The sequence below is a fragment of the Oncorhynchus nerka genome, linkage group LG28 (genome assembly GCF_034236695.1).
Source record: "Oncorhynchus nerka isolate Pitt River linkage group LG28, Oner_Uvic_2.0, whole genome shotgun sequence".
Lineage (NCBI taxonomy): Eukaryota > Metazoa > Chordata > Actinopteri > Salmoniformes > Salmonidae > Oncorhynchus > Oncorhynchus nerka.
The window spans coordinates 71,661,325-71,679,513 of record NC_088423.1 but is presented as its reverse complement, the minus strand read 5'-3'; the positions used below and the strand labels follow the sequence as shown (position 1 = coordinate 71,679,513).

At 42.3% G+C, this 18,189-nt stretch overlaps 1 protein-coding gene across 2 annotated transcripts in view; it reads left to right on the top strand.

The window, feature by feature from the left end:
• LOC115112536 (centrosome-associated protein CEP250-like) overlaps positions 1 to 18,189 on the top strand; it is a 330,336-nt gene that overhangs the window by 43,031 nt on the left and 269,116 nt on the right. The window lies entirely within an intron of this gene.

The window sequence follows — 18,189 nt, the reverse complement described above, 5'->3', positions numbered from 1 at the left end:
TCTGTCTTTTGGTGGGGCGGCGAGATCCCTCGCAGCGGCTCCGTCTGGTGCTGGTGTTTTGGGGAGGCTGCGATAGGATGGTGAGATGGGGCGCTGACACACCACTCCACAGGGCTGAATCACGCTATTCTCTCCTCTTTCACACCCTTTAGTTTTCCCCCCCATTATTAAATAAAAAGGAGCATGAGGCAACTGAGGCAACAAGAGGCATCCATTATGCAAATTAAATGCTATTTGCATAATGTCTTACACCAGGAATATGCAAATGGAGCGTATAATTTATGAGCTCCTGCGTCTGTCTCAGTGTTCCCATAACTTACAAAGAGGATATTTTTGTTCTACACCCTCTCTTCTCCCCTCCTCTCCAGGCTGGCACAGACACACACAGTCTCACACACACCATACCCATACAAAACAAGCACACACTCTATTCTCACAAAAGGGTTGGTGGCTGTGTGTACCATGGCTGGCAGACTGATGGGGGATAAGGAGGCAGGCTAAGGAAGGGAAGGGGAGGGTTGGTGTGATGGAAGACGTGGTGAGAGGGGCACATAAACCCCCTTTACAAAGGAACAGTAGCAGAAGCACATTTTCTATAATAAATTAAAGGACACTAATGTGGGCCGGGTGATGGGAAGCCCCTGTGCTTTTTGACTTTTGTTTTGTCTTTGCGAGAGAATATGGTCCTGCCTCTTCTGGCTTTCTTTGATGCCAGCTTTTGGACTTGAGATTTCTGCCTGTCACAGGAGCTGGTAGCTAATCCTCATCTGGAGGGTTTCCTCAGGAGTCAGTCTGAAGAAGACAGAACAGCGCCGGCCGGGATGGAGAGAAGAGGGAGGAGAGGCTGCATCTGAAGGCATGTGTGTCGGCTCCCCTCCACACAGCCTCCAGTACCCAGGGGCTGCAACATGTCAACCCAGCCCAGCCAAGTCCTCCTCACCTCAGCACTGCTACAACCCGGACCAGAACTAGGAGAAAACCCGGAAGCATCCATGTTGTCTGATCTGAACCACGACTGTTTTATTTGAGCCTTTTCCTCCTCAGCCTTCTGTCCCTGTTTTTTTCCTCACCCCGGGTTATTGTAATCACCAGCCTGTTTTGCATACTTGATCTGTGGCTAATGTCTGAAGTGACAATACCACATTGTTGAAGAGACAGAAAGCCACAGACGACATGCGTTGGAGAAAAACACGCCCACTTCTGCACTACGGTGTTGGGCATAGAGAGACAAACTTTGGATGGTTTCGCTGTGTTTGAAAAATACATTTCTCCTCAGGGCCTCCAGACCTCTTTTTTTTTGTCCTCGTCTTCTTGCTGGCGACCTGGTGGCTTTTCATCTCTTTGTATGTGTCCCACACACGGATGGATGGCAGCTGGGGACGCTGTGTGTATGTGTGCCAGGACAGAACCCCCCCGTCACACACAGGACCAGTGTGCCCTCCTCCCACTGAGCCCAGGGGCATCTGCTGCCTACTCCTCTCTGCTTTCCTGGTAGCAGCTAAGCATTGTAGAGTTCAGAGATGATGCGGGCACCGCTGTGTGTGTGTGTGTGTGATGGCTTTCTGGTATACAGCTCAAACACTCACACAGGGTGTGTCACCTTGACTCCAGGCATTGCAGGATTCTCTATTGCAGTGATCAGATCTCAGTATGGGATGGACAGAAGATTCTTCCATGGGAATATTGGCTTTGCTTCTGTATCCGTGCTGTGTGTGCCCATGGCTCGGGCTTGGACTGTCACTCGCTAGGCTATACTGTACTTACAGCCTTCGGATCCTGCTACAGCCACTGTTAATTAGAGCGCCGTGATCATTATCCGTATCCATTTCATTCATCGCTGCTCTCAATTATCGTTTCTGATTCACATTTGTTTGTTTTGTGTATATTGGCGCAGTGTGATTGGAAAGATTTTCTGTGTGTACGTATGTGTTATTTTTGCAATCGCAATTATATCAGGAATTAGCGTTTAACTGCTGGCTTAATTATGCCGCTCAGACCTTTCATTATTCACATGCATGATAATGAGATTCTCAATGAAATGTTGAATATTCACACCAACGCACGTGCTCTGAATATCAGCTGCAGGTCATCAAGAGCAAAATGTAGAACAAATGGCATTTGCAGTGTTTGTTTTTTTCCATTACATTTCCCAAGTGTTCATGTAGTTAAATCGCAAAGTGCAATTGAGACTATAATTGACAATACAAACTCAGAGTAGTAGTCATTGGCTAAATTAGCAATGTCAAATATAACTAGGTCTGTGTTTTTTAAATCCATTTCGCCCTCATTTTCTCTAACGAGACCAGCAATTGTTAGTTCACAGTTTAGTTGCCCTGTTTTTATTTTAAATCTAATGTACTGTAGCCTATGTGACAGAGTCACATTGCTCATTACTTTATGTGGCACATTACTTTCACCTGGCCCCTGTCAGTGAAATTGTTGCTCTTATTTTTATTTATGTGTTGAACTGACGTGTGGAGCTTTTCTGGCATAAGTGAGAAAGGAGATTTAAAGCCCTGAAAATACCTCCACACTTCTTGTGCTCTCATCAAACAGGAATAGAATTTCATTTCGTTCTCTGAAAAAGCCAAAGAAAAGCAATTTAAAATCTGATTTAACTTTGGTTTGAAGTTCTGTTGGAGGTCTGTACAGGACAGCTGAGTGGCCTGCCATTGCCACTTGTATATATCCACAGTCTGAAAAAAAAAATATCAGGGCATTTGGGAAAGCAAATAAAAACTGCATTTAAAGGGAAATGGGAGAGAGACAGAAACGGAAAGACATGACATTGGGCTTCCAAAAGGATACTTTGTTTCGGAAATAGGCCCACCTTTGCTTTAGATTCAAACTGTGTGTTTGGAGGTCTTGATCACCAAGTTTCTCAACTATTTCATAAGCACACTTGATGATACGAATAACAATGTACGAACGGACCAAAGAGACTCAAAATAATGTATGATTGCAGTTTGCTTAGGTTTTGTGCTTGCTAGTATATTTAAAATGTATGTAGTTCTGTCCTTAAGCTATTGTTGTCTATTAAGGTTCTGTGTTATGTCATGTTTTGTGCTTTTGTGTGGACTCCAGGGAGAGTAGCTGCTGCTTTTGCAACAGAACTTGTCCCGATTGAGGCTGATTCCCTGACCTGTCAATGTTTTTAATTGGCTGTTTTATGATTTTGTTATACTCCTGTGAATTCTTTTTTATTTTTTAGTACCTATAGTTTTTCATGTCGTCTGTCTAATTGTGTCTAATTGGCCAGGACGCTTTTGAAAAATAGATTTCAAATCTCAATGAGCCCTTCCTGGTTAAATAAAGGTTAAATAAAATACAAATAATAAGTATACAAATAAAATCCTAAACCCTAGTAACTGCATAATACAAACAGCAGATGTTTACTTTGGCTTGTTGAATAGACACTTCCTGTTGAAACCCCAAAATAGTTTCAAGCTGCAATTCTATCCCGAACAACGTAGGAGAAAATATCACAGTATCCTAATCAGCATTACTGTGATGCAGCATATCAATGTATACAGCATTCAGACTCCCACAATTCCAATAAGGAGTAGGCCTAATTAACTGTGAATGGTTCAGTGGTGTTAATCATGTTTTCAAGTTTGAATGTTTTAAATGCTGTTTATTGCACTACTTATGTGCACAATGTTGTATCAAAGAGGTGTGTTAGAAAAAATAAATGACCAAAGCATTATTTACCACGATGGCTTTTGTTTTCCTTGTGATATGGATGTGTCTTTGAGCCCTTTGCCAGTACACAGACACATACAGTGCCTCTTCTGGTGACTCATTTAAGCAGGAAGACATTATATGGTTATGTGTCAATCTCAATACCTCTTTCATAGTGTTGACTATGCAAGAGGTTGTAGTTAGTGTTTAGTTAGCGGGGCTCAGTGTCTGCACTACTGCAGTAACGGCAGTTTAAATGAACATGCTAATGAATATATGAGTATAGCTTCTCGTAAGATGAGTAGAGCCATTGAGCACTTCAGATGGGCTGTTAGAGTGTTATGCCATCAGTTCATTTGTTGAGTTAATTAGATTTCTCTTCAGTATAGAAGCCATGTTATTCGATCCCCTCAGTCAATCAGCATGTTATCTCTGGCCTCTAAATCAAATCAAATTTTATTTGTCACATACACATGGTTAGCAGATGTTAATGCGAGTGTAGCGAAATGCTTGTGCTTCTAGTTCCGACAATGCAGTGATAACCAACAAGTAATCTAACTAACAATTCCAAAACTACTGTCTTATGCACAGTGTAAGGGGATAAAGAATATGTACATAAGGATATATGAATGAGTGATGGTACAGAGCAGCATACAGTAGATGGTATCGAGTACAGTATATACATATGAGATGAGAATGTAGACAAAGTAAACAAAGTGGCATAGTTAAAGTGGCTAGTGATACATGTATTACATAAGGATGCAGTCGATGATGTAGAGTACAGTATATACGTATGCATATGAGATGAATAATGTAGGGTAAGTAACATTATATAAGGTAGCATTGTTTAAAGTGGCTAGTGATATATTTACAACATTTCCCATCAATTCCCATTATTAAAGTGGCTGGAGTTGGGTCAGTGTCAATGACAGTGTGTTGGCAGCAGCCACTCAATGTTAGTGGTGGCTGTTTAACAGTCTGATGGCCTTGAGATAGAAGCTGTTTTTCAGTCTCTCGGTCCCAGCTTTGATGCACCTGTACTGACCTCGCCTTCTGGATGATAGCGGGGTGAACAGGCAGTGGTTCGGGTGGTTGATGTCCTTGATGATCTTTATGGCCTTCCTGTAACATCGGGTGGTGTAGGTGTCCTGGAGGGCAGGTAGTTTGCCCCCGGTGATGCGTTGTGCAGACCTCACTACCCTCTGGAGAGCCTTACGGTTGAGGGCGGAGCAGTTGCCGTACCAGGCGGTGATACAGCCCGCCAGGATGCTCTCGATTGTGCATCTGTAGAAGTTCTCTAGTTATGTGAATGGAACAATAATGAATGTCTTGGCCACAAGTGGGTGTTCAGGCTGGTGATGCTCTTTGTTAAGGTGTCTGATGAATGTTTGAACTCTGTGTTGGAGACATACATGAGTTTCAAGAGCTTAATACTGTAAAGAGTTGAAGTCGGAAGTTTACACTTAGGTTGGAGGCATTAAAACTCGTTTTTCAACCACTCCACACATTTCTTGATAACAAACTATAGTTTTGGCAAGTCGGTTATGACATCTACTTTGTGCATGACACAAAGTCATTTTTCCAACAATTGTTTACAGAAAGATTATTTAATTTATAATTAATTCACTGTATCACAATTCCAGTGGGTCAGAAGTTTACATACACTAAGTTGATTGTGCCTTTTAAACAGCTTGTAAAATTCCAGAAAATTATGTCATGGCTTTAGAAGATTCTGATAGGCTAATTGACATAATCTGAGTCAATTGGAGGTGTACCTGTGGATATATTTCAAGGCCTACCTTCAAACTCAGTGCCTCTTTGCTTGACATCATGGGAAAATCTAAAGAAATCAGCCAAAACCTCAGAAAAAACATTGGAGACCACAAGTCTGGTTCATCCTTGGGAGCAATTTCCAAACGCCTGAAAGTACCACGTTCTTCTGTACAAACAATAGTACGCATGTATAAACACCATGGGACCACGCAGCGATCATAAGGCTCAGGAAGGAGACACATTCTGTCTCCTAGAGATTAACGTGCTTTGGTGCGAAAAGTGAAAATCAATCCCAGAACAGCAGCAAAGGACCTTGTGAAGATGGGTACAAAGTATCTATATCCACAGTAAAACGAGTCCAGTATCAACATAACCAGAATGGTCACTCAGCAAGGAAGAAGCCACTGCTCCAAAACCGCCATAACAAAGCCAGACTACGGGTTGCAACTGCACATGGGGACAAAGATCGTACTTTTTGGAGAAATGTCCTCTGGTCTGATGAAACAAAAATAGAACTCTTTGGCCATAATGACCATCGTTATGTTTGGAGGAAAAAGGGGGAGGCTTGCAAGCCGAAGAACACCATCCAAACAATGAAGAATGGGGGTGGCAGCATCATGTTGTGGGGGTGCTTTGCTGCAGGAGGGACTGGTGCATTTCACAAAATTGATGGCATCATGTGGAACGAAAATTATGTGGATATATTGAAGCAACATCTCAAAACATCAGTCAAGAAGTTAAAGCTTGTTTGCAAATGGGTCTTCCAAATGGATAATGACCCCAGGCATACTTCCAAAGATGTGGCAAATGGCTTAAGGACAACAAAGTCAAGGTATTGGAGTGGCCATCACAAAGCCCTGATCTCAAACCTGTAGAAAATGTGTGGGCAGAACTGAAAAGGCGTTTGTGAGCAAGGAGGTCTACAAACCTAACTGAGTTACACCAGCGCTGTCAGGAGCTGGTGTAATTTCCCAATTATCGTGGGAAGCTTGTGGAAGGCTACCCGACACGTTTGACCCAAGTTAAACAATTTAAAGGCAATGTCACCAAATACTAATTGAGTGTATGTAAACTTCTGACCCACTGGGAATGTGATGAAAGAAATAAAAGCTGAAATAAATAATTATCTATACTATTTTTCCGACATTTCGTATTCTTAAAATAAAGTGGTGATCCTAACTGACCTAAGACAGGGAATTTTTACTGGGATTAAATGTCAGGAATTGTGAAAAACTGTGTTTGAACGTACACTGCTCAAAAAAGGGAACACTTAAACAACACAATGTAATTCCAAGTCAATCACACTTCTGTGAAATCAAACTGTCCACTTAGGAAGCAACACTGATTGACAATACATTTCACATGCTGTTGTGCAAATGGAATAGACAACAGGTGGAAATTATAGGCAATTAGCAAGACACCCCCAATAAAGGAGTGGTTCTGCAGGTGAGGACCACAGACCACTTCTCAGTTCCTATGCTTCCTAGCTGATGTTTTGGTCACTTTTGAATGCTGGCGGTGCTTTCACTCTAGTGGTATTATGAGACGGAGTCTGCAACCCACACAAGTGGCTCAGGTAGTGCAGCTCATCCAGGATGGCACATCAATGCGAGCTGTGGCAAGAAGGTTTGCTGTTCTGTCAGCGTAGTGTCCAGAGCATGGAGGTGCTACCAGGAGAAAGGCCAGTACATCAGGAGACGTGGAGGAGGCCATAGGAGGGCAACAACCCAGCAGCAGGACCGCTACCTCTGCCTTTGTGCAAGGAGGAGCAGGAGGAGCACTGCCAGAGCCCTGCAAAATGAGCTCCAGCAAGCCACAAATGTGCATGTGTCTGCTCAAACGGTCAGAAACAGACTCCATGAGGGTGGCATGAGGCCCCGACGTCCACAGGTGGGGGTTGTGCTTACAGCCCAACACCGTGCAGGACGTTTGGCATTTGCCAGAGAACACCAAGATTGGGAAATTCGCCACTGGTGCCCTGTGCTCTTCACAGATGAAAGCAGGTTCACACTGAGCACATGTGACAGACGTGACAGTCTGGAGACGCCGTGGAGAACGTTCTGCTGCCTGCAACATCCTCCAGCATGACCGGTTTGGCAGTGGGTCAGTCATGGTGTGGGGTGGCATTTCTTTGGGGGGGCCGCACAGCCCTCCATGTGCTCGCAAGAGGTAGCCTGACTGCCATTAGGTCCCGAGATGAGATCCTCAGACCCCTGGTGAGACCATATGCTGGTGCGGTTGGCCCTGGGTTCCTCCTAATGCAAGACAATGCTAGACCTCATGTGGCTGGAGTTTGTCAGCAGTTCCTGCAAGAGGAAGGCATTGATGCTATGGACTGGCCCGCCCGTTCCCCAGACCTGAATCCAATTGAGCACATCATGTCTCGCTCCATCCACAGACTGTCCAGGAGTTGGCGGATGCTTTAGTCCAGGTCTGGGAGGAGATCCCTCAGGAGACCATCCGCCACCTTATCAGGAGCATGCCCAGGCGTTGTAGGGAGGTCATACAGGCACGTGGAGGCCACACACACTACTGAGCCTCATTTTTAAAGTTGGATCAGCCTGTAGTGTGGTTTTCCACTTTAATTTGGAGTGTGACTCCAAATCCAGATCACCATGGGTTGATAAATTTGATTTCCATTGATAATTTTTGTGTGATTTTGTTGTCAGCACATTCAACTATGTAAAGAAATAAGTATTTAATAAGAATATTTCATTCATTCAGATCCAGGATGTGTTATTTTAGTGTTCCCTTTTTGAGCTGTGTATTTGGCTAAGGTGTATGTAAACTTCTGACTTCAACTGTAAGTCCATGACAGACTGAACAGGTGAATCCAGGTGAAAGCTATGATTCCTTATTGATGTCACTTGTTAAATCCACTTCAATCAGTGTAGATGAAGGGGAGGAGACCGGTTAAAGAATAATTTTTTAAGCCTCGAGACAATTGTGACATGGATTGTGTGCCATTCAGAGGGTGAATGGGCAAGTCAAAATACTTAAGTGCCTTTGAATGGAGTATGGTAGTAGGAGCCAGGTGCACCGGGTTGTGTCAAGAACTGCAACAATGCTGGGTTTTTCCACGCTCAAAAGTATCCCATGTGTATCAAGAATGGTCCACCACCCAAAGGACATCCACCCTACTTGATACAACTGAGGGAAGCATTGGAGTCAACATGGGCCAGCATCCCTGTGAAACGCTTTTGACAACTTGTAGAGGAATATCCCGACAAATTGAGGCTGTTCTGAGGGCAAAATGGGGGGTGCAACTCAATATCAGGAAGTTGTTCCTAATGGTTGGTATAGCCAGTGTATATTTCATTGTGTAAGAGCTGTCTCTCACAAGACATAAACAGAATGTTTTCTTCTCCCTGTCACATTCTCAATCTCCGTTCTGCTCTTCCTATGACTGTCTTGTTTCTGAACTACTCCTTCAATGTTTTCTTTAAGATTTCCTTAAGAATAAGCCATAATACATTTCCCGTGTGATTATGAATAAATGGTGGACTTAATGAACCTTTTGTAGGGTGGAATTAGCCTTCCATTTTAGCAATCATCATTTTGTATTTATCTTGGAAAACAGAAGTAACATTGGTTCAATTTTAAACTTCTGTACTCACATACCTGGTACAATGTAATTACATTCCCTTATAGTTTTTCCATAATAGATTTATAATGTTGAGTGTTGCATGGTGAGTGTTCAACAATAAACCTGTCTCAAGAAGTGGGGAAAAGAGACAGACACTGGCGCTGGGTGATTGAAGGGAAAATGGAGACGCTGTTGGAAGAGACACTCCAGTGTGGATCTTTTTTAATGGAGGCGTATGAATGGGAAGTGCGGCTAGATTGCTGCCCTATTGAAAATCCCCTTCACATTCATTGCGCTCTTTGACCCTGAGGTACGTATCAGAGGCCGAGCATTTATTTCAACACAACATGTTCTCTCATAAAAGTGGCAATCTTGCTGTAACGGCATGAAGGTTTTAGCTCACTGAGTAACAGCACCTGAAATCACACAGACACAAATGGGCCCATCCATGAATGATGGAGGCAGTCCAAGTAAAAGCACACGGCACAAAGACAGCCAGGCTGCACTCTCTCTCTAATGATATAATTTCCTTTCCTCCATTCCTGGTAAACAACCACCACTCTCATCTGCTGTATAGGACTCTTTGATGGGGAATACAATAGTCTTTGCTGTTGTATCATGGTGGGATCATCCAGATCCGTTCCATGTCCATGGGTACGTTGTGTTTCAGTGGTCCTAGCCTGGTTTATAGAGTTAATATAAATGCCTGGCTTGGAATCAGCCAGACTACCATTAACCTGAGCAGCACTGTGTGTGGAGGCTTGTGGAACAGCAGCCTTGTGTTCCAGTATTCCGCCATGGGCATCACAGGGACGCTTTAGTCTGGCCTTGCCTAGCCCTGATAAAGCCCACACTTATCACACATGATTGATTTGTTTACCTATTTGAGGCCGGCCCACTCATCATGTGTCTTATCCCTGACGTGTGTTCTCGTTCTCTCTCCTTCCCCTCCACTCTCCCTCTCTTTCCCCTCTCTCTCTTCTGCACACACAGCTTTCTGAGTTGACTTTATATTTATATACATGTGTATATATAAACCCTCTGTAAAACGACAATACCCGGTCATCATTCTTCCAGCCACCCGGATGCTTGATGTAGGAGGTTGATGTGCTGATAGGATCCGAGGCCTTGGCGAGTTCCATTTCTCATTTGAAGCAGCCAGTCAGACACTCTTAGCCATTGTACTTGATAAGGGCACGGATCGGCTAGGCCGGGTAAAGGACTCCTGCAGGTCTCCGGTTAACATGGTGAACAAAAGCCCAGAGTGAATATCCCACCCGACCTCATTCAGCTCGTAGGGCCTGCTGCTGTGAAAGGATGAGGTTAGAGAGTGATGGCTGTACAATGCATCTCTGGTTTCACTCTACAGTCCTCTTGACACTTCCTCTTAGCCAGGTAGCTAGCAAAGTTCCATCTGGTTTTTCAAGGTTTAAAGACACTTGAAACTTCAGGGTTACAGGCAAGGGAAAACTGTATTTCAATTGAGCTTTCTATTGGCCTTCATCACCCAATGTTATCATGATTGATATTTTTTATAATCTCATGGTCAGTTTTCCTCTAAAACTATCCAATATCTTTTTCAACGTCTATCTGAATCTCATCAGTTGTCAGGGCCTGAATTTAGGTAGAACACTGATTTGAACAAAAAGTTTATATTTCTAAACCATTTTTAGAATAGGTTCCCTCTGCAAAGTTAAGTTTTCAACTAAATTCACGCAAGTGGGCAGGGGAGGAGCATGGGAGGGAAGCAATCTTTCCCCAATGAAAGCAGTGCAGGCGAGCCTGATTTCAAGCAAATACGACACACATAGTTATATTGTTTATTTTACTATAACTGGATTACATCTCCCATCCAAATGTTGTGAATGATATACTGTAACGGTCGTCGTATGAAGGAGAAGAGGAGGACCAAGATGCAGCGTTGTATGTGTCCATATTTATTCAAATGAACACGGAAAAAACAAAAATACCAAAAAGAAACTACCAAAAACAGTTCTGGATGGTGCAGACACACAACAGAAAACAATCACCCACGATACACAATAGAAAACAGGCTCCCTAAATATGGTTCTCAATCAGGGACAACGATTGACAGCTGCCTCTGATTGAGAACCATACCAGGCCAAACACAGAAATAGCAAATCATAGAAAAACTAACATAGACAACCCACCCAACTCACGCCCTGACCATACTAAAACAAAGACATAACAAAAGAACTAAGGAACGTGACATATACACTGAGTGTACAAAACATTAGGAACACCGGCTCATTTCATGACAGATTGACTAGGTGAAAGCTAGTGGTGCAACGGATCACATAATTCTCGGCTCGGATCATAAGTCACGGATCGGATCATTTTTTCGGAGTCAAATATAACTTTGCTTTCCATTTATTACTTAAAGAACACTTAAAGCAAGGAACTTTTCAAATAAATAAAAAATCTTACAAAAAAAATGCAATACTCAATTGATCAATTAAAGTGCAATAGGAGGCATGATACCTTCTTCTAATAGCACTGGCATAGACCAAGATTAAGTAATTCACTCTTATTTTTTATTTTACCTCTTCAGTGGCCACAGTCTCAGTGGTGAGATCACTGTATGTCCTCCGGCGTAGGGCAGGGTCTAGGTGAGACAGGGACTTGAACAGACAGGGACTTGACCCTTGGATCCAGTGCAGTACATCTATGAAGGTAGTTCTGTACATCAGGGGGGTACCTGGGGTTCAGGTCCTCTCTAATGGCATCTCTAGTGATGGTGCTGTCTTCCTCACTTGGGGCCTTGGATTGTCGATTCCTTGTTTTCAGAGGTAGGATCATGGAAATAGATGGTGCAGTTTCAGTGCTCAATAGGGTTGTAACCGTTTTGAGTGGTTTGAACACCTGGAGGACCTCCTCTGCCACTTTCATGTCATCATCAGACTAGGTGACAATGTCTTTATTTTTTTTCAGGGTCTTGTCTGTCAGTGCAGAGTATACAGCTGTCTGCTGCTCAAGATAGCACTCCAACATATCATGTGGAGTTCCATCTTGTTGTGACATTGTGTATGAGCTTGTGGGTCGGTAGCTGTAACATTTCTTGCTTGGTCTTAAGCACATGAGCGGCTGTTGTGCTTCGGTGGAAAAAGGAAACCACCTTCCTGATCCTCCCAAGGAGGCGATTCATCTGGTTCACTGAGATTCCCCTTTGGGATGCTAAATTGATCACACGTGCAAAGAAAGCTATCTGTGGCCCCAGTCCAGCTTCTATCACTGCATTTACTTGGTTCTTGGCATTATCTGTGGTGATTGGGTTATTGCTATTGGGCCTCTCTAGCTTCCACTCTGCTACTGCTCCTAGCAGTACCTGCACCAGATGTGTGCCTGTGCAACTCTCATAGAGGGGGTGTGTCTGTAGCACCGGACTTCACATCTCCCATCTGTGGTGTAGTGAGCAGTCACAGTCACGTAGCTTTCCATTACCCTGGAGGTCCACCCGTCTGTGGTGAGGGCAACAGAGGATGCCTTGGATAATTTGTTGACAATTTTTATATTTTCACCAGGGTGATGATGCTTTAAATGTGTGGCCATGCTCAATGTATTTCCATGATCATACGGCTTTCTTGTGGCAGAATGCCTTCACACCGTAACGATGTTGTCCACCACCCTTCTTCCGTCATCATATTTGACAGGGAAGCCTAAATGCTACAATACATGAGTCTTAAATGAAGCGGGATGCTTTTCCAGTTCTTCAGCTCCTCACTGCTCTTTTTTCTTCTTTGCTTTTTGCTACGCGACCATCCAGGATTGATTCGTTGGGATTCAACAGGCCCCGTTCACGTGAACAGAACTGCTTTTTAAAAATCATTACATCAGGCTTCAGAGTAAAACAAGACACATCTGTCTTGTCTTTATCTTTTCACTGCAACTCTGCATCGAGATTTAAGGAATTATTACTTTATAAAGTAACGGTATTTCAGGTATTATGGTTAAACTTTGCAATTGATCTGCGGTTCACATGCGTGCCGAACCGTGGGGGGGGTGATCCGTAAGGATCACGGATCAACTACGGTCCGTTACACCACTAGTGAAAGCTATGATCCCTTATTGATGTCACCTATTAAATCCACTTCAGTCAGTGTAGTTGAAGGGGAAAAGTCGGGTTGAAGAAGGATTTTTAAGCCTTGAGACAATTGAGACATGGATTGTGTATGTGTGCCAATAAGAGGTGAATAGGAAAGACAAAATATTAATATCCCTTTGAGCATGGTGTAGTTATTAATTACACTTTGGAATTGTGTATCAATACACTCAGTCACTACAAAGATACAGGCGTCCTTCCTAACTCAATTGTCGGAGAGGAAGGAAACTGCTCAGGGATTTCATCATGAGTCCTGATTTTTAAACAGTTACAGAGTTTAATGGTTGTGATATGAGAACTGATTATGGATCAACAACATTGTAGTTACTCCACAATACTAACCTAAAGGCCGGAGTTTAAAGAAGGAAGCCTGTACAGAATAAAAAATGTTCCAAAACATGCATCCTGTTTGCAACAAGACACTTAAGTAATACTGCAAAAAATGTGGCCAAGAAATGTACTTTTTGTCCTGAGTACAAAGCATTATGTTTGGGGCACTGAGTACTACTCTCATATTTTCAAGCATGGTTGTGGCTGCATCATGTTATGGGTATGCTTGTAATCATTAAGGACTAGGGAGTTTTTTAGGATAAAAATAAATGAAATGGAGCTAAGCACAGGCAAAATCCTAGATGAAAACCTTGTTCAGACACTGGGAGACTAATTCACCTTTCAGTAGGGCAATAACCTAAAACACAAGGCCAAATCTACACAGAAATTGCTTACCAAGATGACATTGAATGTTCCTGAGTGGCCTAGTTACAGTTTTTACTTAAATCAACTTGAAAAGGACTGTCTAGTAAAGATCAACAATCAACTTGATGAAGATGAAGAATTTAAAAAATAATAATGGGCAAATATTGTATAATCCTGGGGCCTCATTTATCAATAATGCATAAAAACTTCAAAAATTCAACTTATGAGCTTCATACACACACACTGCGAGGAGATAATCATTGATAAATACCAGTTGTTCTCAGCCTCCATGCTTGTGCACGACCTTGGCTATTTGCATCTCGAAACACCCCTATTTAACCGTATGTGGTCAAAATCAACCCTTTAAAGCCCGTGGGGAATATACAAAGTACCATGAAATACAACCCCCAAAAAGCTATGAAAAACATAGAGGTGCTAGTGTCAGAGGTTGACACTGAGCGAGAGGTTGGCTCACTCAAGTGTGGCTTGACCAGTAAACATGTGAAACATAGCTACAAAGGCAGGACCATTAGGACAATTCAAGTTTCTTTAGCAATGCCACATATACTTCAAATGAGTAGGCAACACTCACCAATAAGCCATCCATGCGATGGTGTATGGAAATTGTATGGTACAGTTTGTTTTGCTGATGATTGCATCCAAAACATTGGCTCATCGAGGGACCTGAGATGCCGATTGGCTCCCACTGAAAAAACAGAGGGTGGATAGCACTTTGATGTGCACCGGAATGGCATGTGTTTGCATTTCTAAAGCAGGTATTAAATCTTCCCAAAAATCCTATTTGATTGGTTTTGGGAAAAAAATCCAATCCGTACATTCTGCAAAAAAGTCCCACCTGTCTCTAAAAACGCATTCTCTGTGAAATGCTGTGTGTGCCAAATCTTCCAACAGATCAAGGTCAGCCATCTCTCATTCCATTTCCCATTATCTCAGTCTTTTATAGTATTTCAACAATTGTTTCACTTTCACATTTGCCTTTAATTGAACAAATTACTGTACTTTATATGGAATATTATTTTAACAAATGCACTGATGTGGTCATATTATGTGATAGGCCTATGCTCCCCTACCAAGCAAAAAGGCAGTAACTGCTCATTTGGTCGAAGATTAGTTAATGTAATTTTTGCTACATTAAATACATTCTTAATCATGTGGATAAGTATCCTGCCTCTATTGTATTGTGTTTTGGAGAAAATGGAGGTCATGTTAGTAGTAACTGCATAAAGTTACTGTGAAACCAAGGTAAATAAAAGCCATTTTTCTCAGTTCCACGCTATGAGCAGTTTCTGCCTTTTCGCTTGGTAGGGCAGTATAGCCTGTCAAGATGTGTTGCATGCATTCACAATTGAAATACAATGAAATAGAAAAATTAGCATTCGAAAGGGTTTCAAACTTTCCTGTAAATTTCTGGAAATTTTCTGGACATTTTTCATGGGAAGTTAAGCCCTGGAATTTGAGGAATTTTGCTTAAATTCATCATAAAGGTTAGCTTATAACAGTGAACCTCTTTTGTGGGATACATATAAGGCAATTCTAGGTCTTGTGGCATATTTTGGTTAAACTATCCTCAATTCAATGGAATTGCAACCCTCTACATGCACAGTGCATTCTTCCATCACATGTGCAATGCAGTGCACTCTTCCATCACATGTACAGCTGATTCTCAAGATCTTGCACACTAATAAGATGCTATTGAGCCCCCACTACTACACTGTCTGAGCCAAGGACTACATGCTTTCTGGTAAGTTTTGATCACAATACTGGGTGGGGTGAATATATTTTATATGAAATACATTATTTTTTAAAAAACTAGTAAATAGTAGCCTACAGAAAAGTGTGTTTATTTTTTAACTTGTTAACAATTTCTGCTAGTAAGCTTTTGCTACCATGTAGGTTTTAGCTTGCTTGAGCCTGCTAACTGAGGAGTGTTAATTCACCTGTTTCATACATGTCTCATTTTAAAACATTTATCTTACAAAGGAGTTGTTTAATCTAACTACTTAACTATTTATCTAAATGGAATTGTATTTGTTGTTTGATTTTTAATCATTTTTTCCTCATCTTTACAGGACAATGCCACGGGCACTATCTGATGTGTGGAGACATTTCCTTCTAATGTAGAAGGAAAAGCTGTGTACATTTGCAAATACTATGCCAAATCATATGTGAAGAATGCGACAAAGATGCAGAATAATCTGGCAAAGTGCATAAAGTTCCCTCAGCGCTCACAACAAGCAACTTCTGACAAGTCCTTCTACTTCTATTAGAGGTGAAAATAATGAATCAGACACCTTATCGATAGCAACAGCTCATGGTCCTCCTGGAATCAGAAGTGTTTTTGATGCAATGGAGGAATGTAGTCAGAGAAATGCTGATGAATGTCTTGCTCAAGCTGTGTATGCAACTGGTTCACCTCTGATGCTCACAGGCAATGTGTATTGGAAGAGATTACTGAGTGTTCTTCGCCCAGCATACACCCCTCCAACCAGACATGCTTTATCCACTCATTTGCTGGATGCAGAGTTCATCATAGTTCAAGTGAAGGTAAAGCAAATCATAAAGAAAGCAGACTGTATTGCAATCATCTCTGATTGGTGGTCGAATGTTCATGGGCAAGGAATAATTAACTACATCATCTCCACCCCTCAACCAGTATTCTAGAAGAGCACAGACACAAGGGACAACAGACACACCGGTCTCTACATTGCAGATGAGCTGAAGGCAGTCATCAATGACCTTGGACCACAGAAGGTATTTGCATTGGTGACAGACAATGCTGCGAACATAAAGGCTGCTTGGTCTAAAGTGGAGGAGTCCTACCCTCACATTACACCCATTGGCTGTGCTGCATTGAATCTTCTCCTCAAGGACATCTTGGCACTGAAAACAATGGATACACTCTACAAGAGAGCCAAGGAAATGGTTAGGTATGTGAAGGGTCATCAAGTTATAGCAGCAATCTACCTCACCAAGAAAAGTGAGAAGAATAAGAGCACCACATTGAAGCTACCCAGTAACACCCGTTGGGGTGGTGTTGTCATGTTTGACAGTCTCCTGGAGGGGAAGGAGTCTCTCCAAGAAATGCCCATATCACAGTCTGCCGATATGGACAGTCCCATCAAGAGGATTATCCTGGATGATGTATTTTGGGAGAGAGTGGTAAGCAGCATGAAACCTATAGCAGTAGCCATTGCACAGATTGAGGGAGACAATGCCATCCTGTCTGATGTTCAGACTCTGCTTGCAGATGTAAGAGAAGACATCTTTACTGCCATGCCCACTTCACCGTTGCTCCAAGCAGAGGAAACTGCAGTTCTGAAATAGATCAAAAAGAGTGAAGACTTCTACCTGAAGCCCATACACGCCACAGTGTACATGTTGGACCCCAAGTATGCTGACAAGAGCATCCTGTCTAGTGCAGAGATCAACAAGGCCTATGGTGTCATCACTACCGTGTCTCGCCACCTTGGCAGTCTGGCGAAGTACACTTCCAAGCAAGGGCTTTGGGATGGAGATGCAATTTTGCAGTCGTGCCAACATATCTCATATCTGAGGCTCTTTCCCCTGTTGCCTCTATCATCCTCCAAAAACCAACGCACGCAACTGGCTGACCAATACAAGGGTTGAAAGATTGGTGGCCACTGGGGAACTTTGAGGCTTTTTGAGCCTGACAACGAGCAGTATATTTTTCCCATTCACTAGGCTACTCTTGAAAAGCAATTAACTTATTCCATTATTTGGCACTGTGCATACGCATAGTCATGTACATTTACGCACACTCTCAAGCAAACGTTCATATTGATAAATCTCACACTTCACGTGGAAATGATCCAACGTATGGTATACGTACAAACTTGTGCCCACAAATAATTGATAAATGAGGCCCAAGGTGTACAAAGCTCTTAGAGACTTACCCAGAAAGACTTACCCAGAAAGACAACTATAATCGTCGCCAAAGGTGCTTTTACAAAGTATTGACTCGGGTGTGAGTACTTATGTAAATTAGATTTTTCTGTATTCAATTTTCAATAAATTAGCAAACATTTCTAAAAATATATTTTCACTTTGTCATTTTGGGGTATTGTGTGTAGATGGGTGAGAAACAAATATATTGAAACCATTTTGAATTCAGGCTGTAACACGACATAATGTGGAATAAGTCAAGGGGTATGAATACTTTCTGAAGGCACTGTATTCTTGTCATATTCACCAGTAAACTCAAAAGTTACTTCAACTTCAACCAGTGAATGCTAGAGATGAAAATGCATATTTTTAAGGGGTATGCAGTAGGTTGATAACGATATCACCAAAG